Source organism: Cynara cardunculus (assembly GCF_001531365.2).
Source record: "Cynara cardunculus var. scolymus isolate 2C chromosome LG 3, CcrdV1, whole genome shotgun sequence".
Classification (NCBI taxonomy): Eukaryota; Viridiplantae; Streptophyta; class Magnoliopsida; order Asterales; family Asteraceae; genus Cynara; species Cynara cardunculus.
Window position 1 is genome coordinate 3,993,068 of NC_037530.1, and position 8,650 is coordinate 4,001,717.

At 35.2% G+C, this 8,650-nt stretch overlaps 1 pseudogene; it reads left to right on the forward strand.

Moving 5' to 3' along the window:
- Positions 1–3,480: 3,480 nt before the first annotated feature.
- LOC112508483 lies at positions 3,481–7,412 on the forward strand (annotated as a pseudogene).
- The last annotated feature ends 1,238 nt before the right edge of the window (positions 7,413–8,650 follow it).

An 8,650-nucleotide genomic window follows, 5' to 3' on the forward strand; every position in this document is an offset into this window, starting at 1 on the left:
GTCCAAGGACTTATTTAACATTTTTTGGAATGTTTAAGGACTTATTTAATATAGTTTGGAATGTCCAAGGACTTATTTGTGCCAAAAAATTGTCCAATGACTTATTTAACATGTTTTGGAAAATTCAAGGACTTATTTGTTCCAAAAAAAAATTCAAGGACTTAATCATTCCAAACAAGAAAGTTCATTGGTTTTTATTGTACTTTTCCCTAAAATATATATCATTAAAAAAATCAAAAAAAATCTAATTTTTTTAATGCAAGGACCGGTTGGGACCGGGACCGGTGGCCCATAACCGGTTATGAAGTACCTTGACCGGTCCTATCATTTTCGACCGGGGCCGGTTATGAGAAAGGTGAGGACCGATTGGGACCGGCTCGGGACCGGTTTTTGGCCATCTCTAGTCGACGGTGGTTCAGATGGTGATGGTCGAGCGGTGGTTCAGATAGCGGTGATCGGCTGTGATACAGATCGACGATGGGTTGAAGGTGGTTAACGATGGTCATATTAGGTTTTATGAGATTAAAGTATATTGGTTTAAGGGCATATTTGGCATTATGAAAACATAGAATTTCATTCCATCAAAATACCATTTAGTTTCTTAGGAATGTTAAACTCCTTTATTTGTGGAATTTGTAGGATTTTGAATATTCCTTTCGTAAAAAAAATGAACCAAACGAGGTCAATGGAATTGAACATTCCAATTCCATCAGATTCCTTCAAAATCTATAAACTAAGCACCCCCTAAAGTTTAATATGGCCCTTTTAATACCAAAATCACCTATTTTGCATGGAATAGAAAACTCACCTAGGTATAGTATTTAGATGGCAACCTAGTTTGTATGACCATTGAAGTGTCCTCTTCGGTGAAAACATTATCCTCTCTCAATAACGGCTACTCGTTCATCGTCAGTGTCCACTTCTTGAACCATTTTTTTTACCTACTTCAGATATGCCTTGAATCATCTCGGGTATTGCTTTCAACTTTTTCTCCTTCTACGCTTGCTTAAATCTTTGAAAGTCTCAATCTATAACATCGCTCTTTCTAAGTTTATAACTCATTGACTTTATAAACCTTTCTAATTCTTTTCCTCTAATTTTGATATCTTATTACCATCGCATAGTCTTTCCATCACATTCTTATATCACATCAACCTAATAGTTAAGCATTCTCTTACGTAGTATGACCTTACACTTTAGGTAAACATAACCATTAGGCACATGATCTTTATTATATGTTATTATACTTCTAGTTCTTTTCTTCTTGGGATTAAACGTCCTTCTTTCCCAAACTAACATATTAAGATGAATTTTCATCATCACTCCACTCTCTTTAAAAGTGTTATACATCTACATTTCATCATATCATGCCCCTTTTCATCAATCATGCTCGACATTTTCATCAATGTCAGGATATCTAACAATTGGGCTTTAATGTTGTGTTCTCGAATTTAGGTAGAAAAGTAAATAAAAGAAAGGGAGAAAAAAGAAAGGGAATCATATTTTTTTTTTTTTGTTCTCGAAAGGGAAGAAAAAGAAATAAAATAATTTTTCATGTTCTTGAACAGGAGAGAAAGGAAAAGAAAAGTGTATTTTTTTTACATGTATAACCTTTAAAAATATGTTCTTTATTATGAAATGTTGGGTACTTTTGTAATTTTAATAATTTTTTTGAAGTTTTCTAATTTCTTTCCTTTCCTTCATTTTCCTCTCACATCTGGAACGAAAGTTTTGGGAGGAAACTTATGATTTCTTTCATCCTGTTTCCTTTCTTTTTCCCTCCTATAAAAGTTTCAAGAACACAAGTTGTTTTTTTTTATTTTCCTCCTATTTCTCTCGCTTTCCATCCTTTTCCTTCGCAAAATAAGTTTTGAGAACACAACGTAAGTCATCCCATTACTCCACAACTGACTTATGGGTTTAAGAATAGGTTAACAAACTCATTTCACTAAACCACCATCCTAATCGCTCAAAATCGATCTTAAATCTCACTTTTACCCGCATCAAAGTGTTTTTCTTTATGGTGCGTATGGGATTTTAGGCTCCAGCTCTTTTCTCCTTAGTGTATACACAAAAGACAAAATGCAAATGATATTTTAAGCCCCTTTTGAATGCTTTCTCTCTAAAACTTACTCTCCAAGTTTTACTCAAGAATATCAAGAACCCTATTGATTTCTCCGTTGTAAACTCAAGTGTATCATCATCAAAATGATCGTGTATTAGTTATTGGCGTCCTCCACCCGTGGTTCATAGACGGACCCATAGAACGTTAAAATTTTTACGTTTATGAAGGTGCAACCATATCTTTTTATAAGGTGCCACCATATGATATTCAAAAGTTCAAGAAGGTAACCGTACCTTGTAATCAACCAAAAAAGACTATTGGAATCAACCAAAAAACCAAAGAAAAAAACTCTTGAAATCAGCAAAAAAAGACCGGGAAAAAATCCCTCGAAATCGATAAAAAAAAACTTAAAAATTCCTCAAAATCAAGCAAACAAAACTTTAAAAATATCTTGAGACAGTGGAATTAGGCTAAAAAAATATCCGACGACATAGAACGTCAATCAAACATGAAGACACGTCGATAAAAGCCGTGCTTTTGGTAATATTTTTTCTATACTATATGGTGTCACTATATATATAAAAAATTACTTGGTCCGTCCCTACCGTAGTTTTTTTCCCTCTCTGGGTTTCCAAGTAAAATTCCAGTGTCTCCCCTACTTATGCTTTATTTTGCATATTACTGGGTTGATTATTGTTTACATTACTTAGTGATTGATTATCTTGCTTGTCAACTATTACTCTGTCTAGAACTCGATATATAACTTTAGTTCATTTGTTCTTGAGTTATTTGTGTTTTATGGAAAACCAATCATTGAACTTATGCTATTTGAGTCTTGGTATTCTTACAACATATATATCTTGCAATAATTATTTTGATGATTGTTCTTATCTTTAAATAATTTATTAATAGGCCAATAACTACTTGTATAAGTGGTTTTTGACATCATTATAATACATGGAAAACACAATACTACATGTGTATTTGTTTCTCTCACCTTTTACCCAACACTAACAAAGGCGTCTTTTTTTTACCTAACACTAAAAAATGGGGTAACTTTTTCGGCAGCTATATCTGTTGGAAATCCGTCGAAAATACAAGTCTACTATAATTAATTAAAAAATTTGCTGGAAATATTACCAAAATAATATTTCCGGCGGAAGTCGGTAGAAGTTGACTTTTTTGATGTCCCACGGAAATCCGCCGGTGTATTTTCGGCAGATTCTGTCAGCCGCAAATTGCGTCGGAAATACTCATTATTCTAGTAGTGTAAAATCTATAATGTGAATATGAATTATCCCCAAGTAATTTTTGAGTCATTCGATCTGTATTTATATTCCTTGGAAACTGCTTTGCTTTGATATGATTTAAGTCTCACACCTGGGTTTTCCCAAACACTTCAAAGAAACAAAAGCATGGCTGCATCATTGCAAACTGCTGTTTCTGCTTCTGCTGCAAACGATCATGTCTTACCTGGTGAAACACATGAGCATTTGCAGCTTAGTTCTGAGGACCGGCAACGGATCACTGAACGGACCAAATGGGTTCTTGATTCGCCTGACCCTCCTGGTTTTTGCCAAGAGTTTCTTGGTTCCTTCAGAAATACTATTTTTTTGTCGGGAAAACAAGAAGCTCAGTTCGTCCCAACCTCCATTGGCATGTTTTGGGTCGTTTCTACGTTCTGCATTTCCAATACTGAACTGGGCTAGGGACTACAAGGCTTCCATGTTCAAGAATGACTTGCTTTCAGGGTTAACCCTTGCCAGCCTATGCATACCTCAGGTATACGTCTTAACCAAGACACAAACACTGAATATTTAGCACTCTTTTCTTTCTCTTCTTTTCACTGACCATTTGTGTTAAAGTTCTAAGTCGGGTAGACTTGAACTATTTTTCTCAATATATATTGGAACCTTCGTCCTCTAGATAGTAATACGGAGGTTTTATATATTCTGACATGGTATCAGAGTCAAGGTCTACCATTTTTACTCGCCTAGTCCCGTCTCTCCTGTCACACCCCCTCTCAACATGCATCGATCTAGCTCGTTGGGAGGAGCTTGTTAGAGTCTTAGATAGGCTAAACTTAAATTTGAATGATGTTATGCAGAGTATCGGGTATGCTGCTTTAGCGCAACTTAAACCTCAATATGGCCTATGTAAGTTTGGATAAATCCAATAATTTATTAAAGACTTAATTATGTTGTAATAAGAATTAATATAGCTCTTTCTTCTGACTAAACATGTTATAGTATTTAACTTCAGACACTAGCGTTGTACCTCCTTTGATATATTCAACTATGGGGACTTCACGTGAGTTAGCCATCGGTCCCGTAGCTGTGTTGTCACTGCTAATATCTGCCATGGTCTCGAAAGTGGTGAATCCTATAACTGATCCTGTATCCTACAATAAGCTTGTGTTCACTGTCACCTTCTTCACCGGCACATTCCAAGCTCTTTTTGGACTGTTCAGGTAATGTTTTGTCTTATTCGCTCTATGGAACTCCAACACTCAGCTTTCAATGGAAATTAATGTTTTTTTTCTCATTTCTTTATCCTTTGTAATTGTTGATCATAGGCTGGGTTTTCTTGTGGATTTTCTTTCACAAGCAGCTATAGTAGGGTTCATGGCAGGTGCAGCCATTGTTATAGGTCTCCAACAGCTCAAAGGTTTGCTTGGCATCAGCCATTTTACCACGAAAACTGATGTTGTCTCTGTGTTGATTTCTGTTGCCAAATCACTCCACACTTCAGTAAGTTAATTTTCGCCTTTGGCTACAGAAATATATCCCTTTTTATTTCAAATTAATTTTTTCCTTCATCAAAAGTAAAATATTTACACTCCCCAGTCCCCACAAGCTATCCTTGTCAGGATGACACACATGGAGTTAATTTATGCTTTCCTTTTAATGATTATTTAATTTATTTTTATTCTAACTTTATTTTAGTTCACATATTCCCATAATGAAATATTCTTGACATTTTAACAGTGGTACCCTCAGAATTTTATCCTTGGATGGTCATTCCTCATCTTCATCTTAATCACGAGATTTATTGTAAGCAACAAATCTTAATCACGAGATTTATTGTTTTTGCTTGTTGGTGATTCTAACATGGTGAAAATTTCAGGGAAAAAGGAACAGAAAGTTATTCTGGTTACCTGCAATTGCTCCTCTAGTATCAGTTATTCTGTCCACCCTGATAGTATATCTAACAAGAGCAGATGAACATGGAATTAAAATAATCAAACACTTCAAAGGGGGATTGAATCCAAGTTCAGTTAACCAGTTGCAGTTCAATAGTCCACACCTCAGAGAAGCAGTCAAAATCGGGCTAGTTTGTACCATCATCGCTCTAACGGTTCGCTTTAGCTCAAAAAGCCACACACTTTATTCCTAATCAATGATTATACCAAGAAAAATAAGATCTGCATTATGATTTTTGTACTTCTTAATGGAAATATACTTTACAGGAAGCTGTGGCAGTTGGCCGATCTTTTGCTACAATCAAAGGGTACAACATGGATGGAAATAAAGAAATGATAGCCATGGGTTTCATGAACATTGCTGGATCCATGTCTTCTTGCTATGTTGCAACAGGTAATTTAATTAGTTTACGAAATTGGTTAGAAACTATATATACTTATTACACGAAGTTAAACTATATGCTCGGCCTAACTTGCGCAGGTTCATTTTCACGGACTGCTGTCAACTTTAGTGCTGGCTGTCAAACCGCAGTATCTAATATAGTCATGGCTATCACGGTGCTTATATCATTACAACTGTTAACRGGGCTATTRTACTACACTCCGATTGCTATACTGGCCTCGATAATCTTATCTGCGCTCCYTGGATTGATCAACTATACTGAAGCTTACAATATTTGGAAAGTCGACAAATTAGACTTCTTGGCTTGCGCCGGAGCTTTCTTTGGTGTGTTGTTTGCTTCAGTAGAGATAGGTCTAATGGTTGCGGTAAGCTAGCATTCCTAACATATAAAAACTAAATTCTAACAAATGATGTGCAAATAAATTATTAAAGAGGGTGCTGGCCTTCTTATTAATTTGGTGACCTTCCATTTCTGAAAGAACATGAATACAGAAACATGTAGTTAATTGCTTCCATGATCATAAATGAAATGTTTTCTCACTGTGGGATCCATCAAATTGACTTGGGTCACAATCAACAGTTATGTTGCTTAATTGATGGCTTCTAATGAACCATCCATCCCATCCTTATGCTATATGGATAAGGCAGTACTGATCTTAAAATTAGAGTCCTTTTCCCATTGAAAAGCAACACTTTATTGTGACAAACTTTTATGAATGACTCTCAAGTTGACTTTTAGTAAATCTTTCTAAATTTAGCAAGTTGATTGAGAATTTCTTTCACTTCCATTATAGGTTGCTGTTTCCTTTGCTAAGATTATCCTTAATACTCTACGACCGTGTGTTGAAGAACTAGGGAGGCTTCCGGGAACAGATATCTTCTGTGAAGTTGATCAATATCCTGTGGCTCATGCAGTTCCAGGCATTCTAATAATCCGACTCAATTCTGGCTTGCTATGTTTTACAAATGCAAATCCCCTCAGAGATAGGTAAACAAGGATGTGCTATTTAATCAAGAAAAATGTTCCATTATCTTTTCCATTCTAAATTTAGTAATCTTGATTATTTTTTTAAGGATATTGAATTGGGTAACCGAAGAGAACGGAAAAGAAGCTACAAAAAGTCCTATTAGTGGAATAATTCTCGACATGTCGAGTAAGTGAGCTTAATTCATACCATGTGATAAACTGTGTTTCTGGATTAATGGATCGAGTCTGTTTATGGACTAATATTTCTTCGATATTTTTAGGTGTGACAAACATTGATTATGCCGGAATTCTAGCACTGGAAGAAACTAACAAGAAGTTGCTTTCAGGAGGCATCAAAGTGAGATTCTAAGCACCTTCTTGAACAATACTTCTTATTCGATTTTAACATTAAAAGGATGTTACCCCCCTCTGAACGACGTACCCTTCTCACTATTATATATGAATGGGATGACAATATTTTTCCATTTGATTGCAGTTAGCTATTGCAAGCCCAAGATGGCAAGTGATTCACAAGCTAAAAGTAGCAAAGTTCGTAGATAAAGTTGGAAGAGACTGCATCTTCCTCACAGTCTGTGAAGCTGTTGATTCCTTTGTTGGTTCCAAGTTCACTGGTCCTGGCAATTGTTGATCATGGCCTGTACTCATGCTACTATTGAACGAGGTTTGATACCTAAATCTTTTGGTTATAGAAGCCAAACTCATCTGATATGTAAGAAGGGACTTCAATCATGTATACTATGTTAGTTTCTGTTGACTGTTTGAGTGAATAATAAAAACACAACAATGGGTATCTTAGACCTCACAAGTGTTCTTGATCATGAACCAGCTGCATTGTATTTCCCCTTTCTGTGCAAAACCTAAATAAATAAATAAATAAATAAATAAATAAAAAACGCAATGCAAAAGCATTTTGGCAAACTGTGAACCTTTTTCCTTCAAAGTGCTACATTTAGTTATGTTTTTTTTTTACCGTGAGTTTTCAGGACAGTTTACCTATGTTAAATAATCCCTCGTGCAACCACGTATGGTCTCGTAATTTATTGGACAATACTTAAATATAAGATTAAAACCCGAGATTAATTTATAGGTAATTACTTGTACAAATTAAAACCCTCTCCAACAAATATGCGAGTGGACATTTTCCACTAACGATTGATAATTATTTCTACACATATAGAGTTTGTATTATTTGCATATACGTATAACGTTATTAAAAATAGACTATCAGTATCATAGGAAAAATCTATCGTTATTTTGTTTGTAACGTCTATTATTGATGGTTATCAAAAAACACAATTCATTGGAAAATGTTTGTTCGGATACAATTTACTAACGGTATTTAGAAATTAGAGACGACTTAATTTGTTGGTAACATATCGTTAAACCATGCATGGTAATACTTTAAAAAATAAAATGTTGACCTGTGGAATATCGCCATATACCGAAGGACTATTGACGGATACCGAGTCCACTAAATAATAAGATCCAACTATTGGTCAATTACAACTAAGATTGTAATAGCGGTAAGTTGGATCAAATCCACAGGGACTTGGTTTTAACTTATTATTGCCAAAAAAAAATCAAGTACACGAACGGATAATTAAAAGAAAATATGAAGGGAGGTTTGAAATTGACTTAATATAATGAATTAAAAACCCAACATTAGTTAGCAACCCGATTAAGATGCTAGTACCTATCATTGATTCCTACAGCGTAAACATAAAAAAACAAACCCAAATTGGTTATGGCCATTAACAAGCTCTAACAACTTGTATTTTTCCTTAGATTCACACCTGTTAAAATAATCTCTCCAACCAGATCTTAATCACAAAAGGGAATTTGAATAAGCTCTCAGATCATGGGCGGACCTAGTGTGTCGCCATGGGTGGCACGTGCCACCGTATTATTTCGTCTCCGAAGGGTAAAATTTTTAGTTTTGTTAACAATGCTACCATATCGTTTCGGAAGGTGCTACCGTATTTTTTCCCAAAT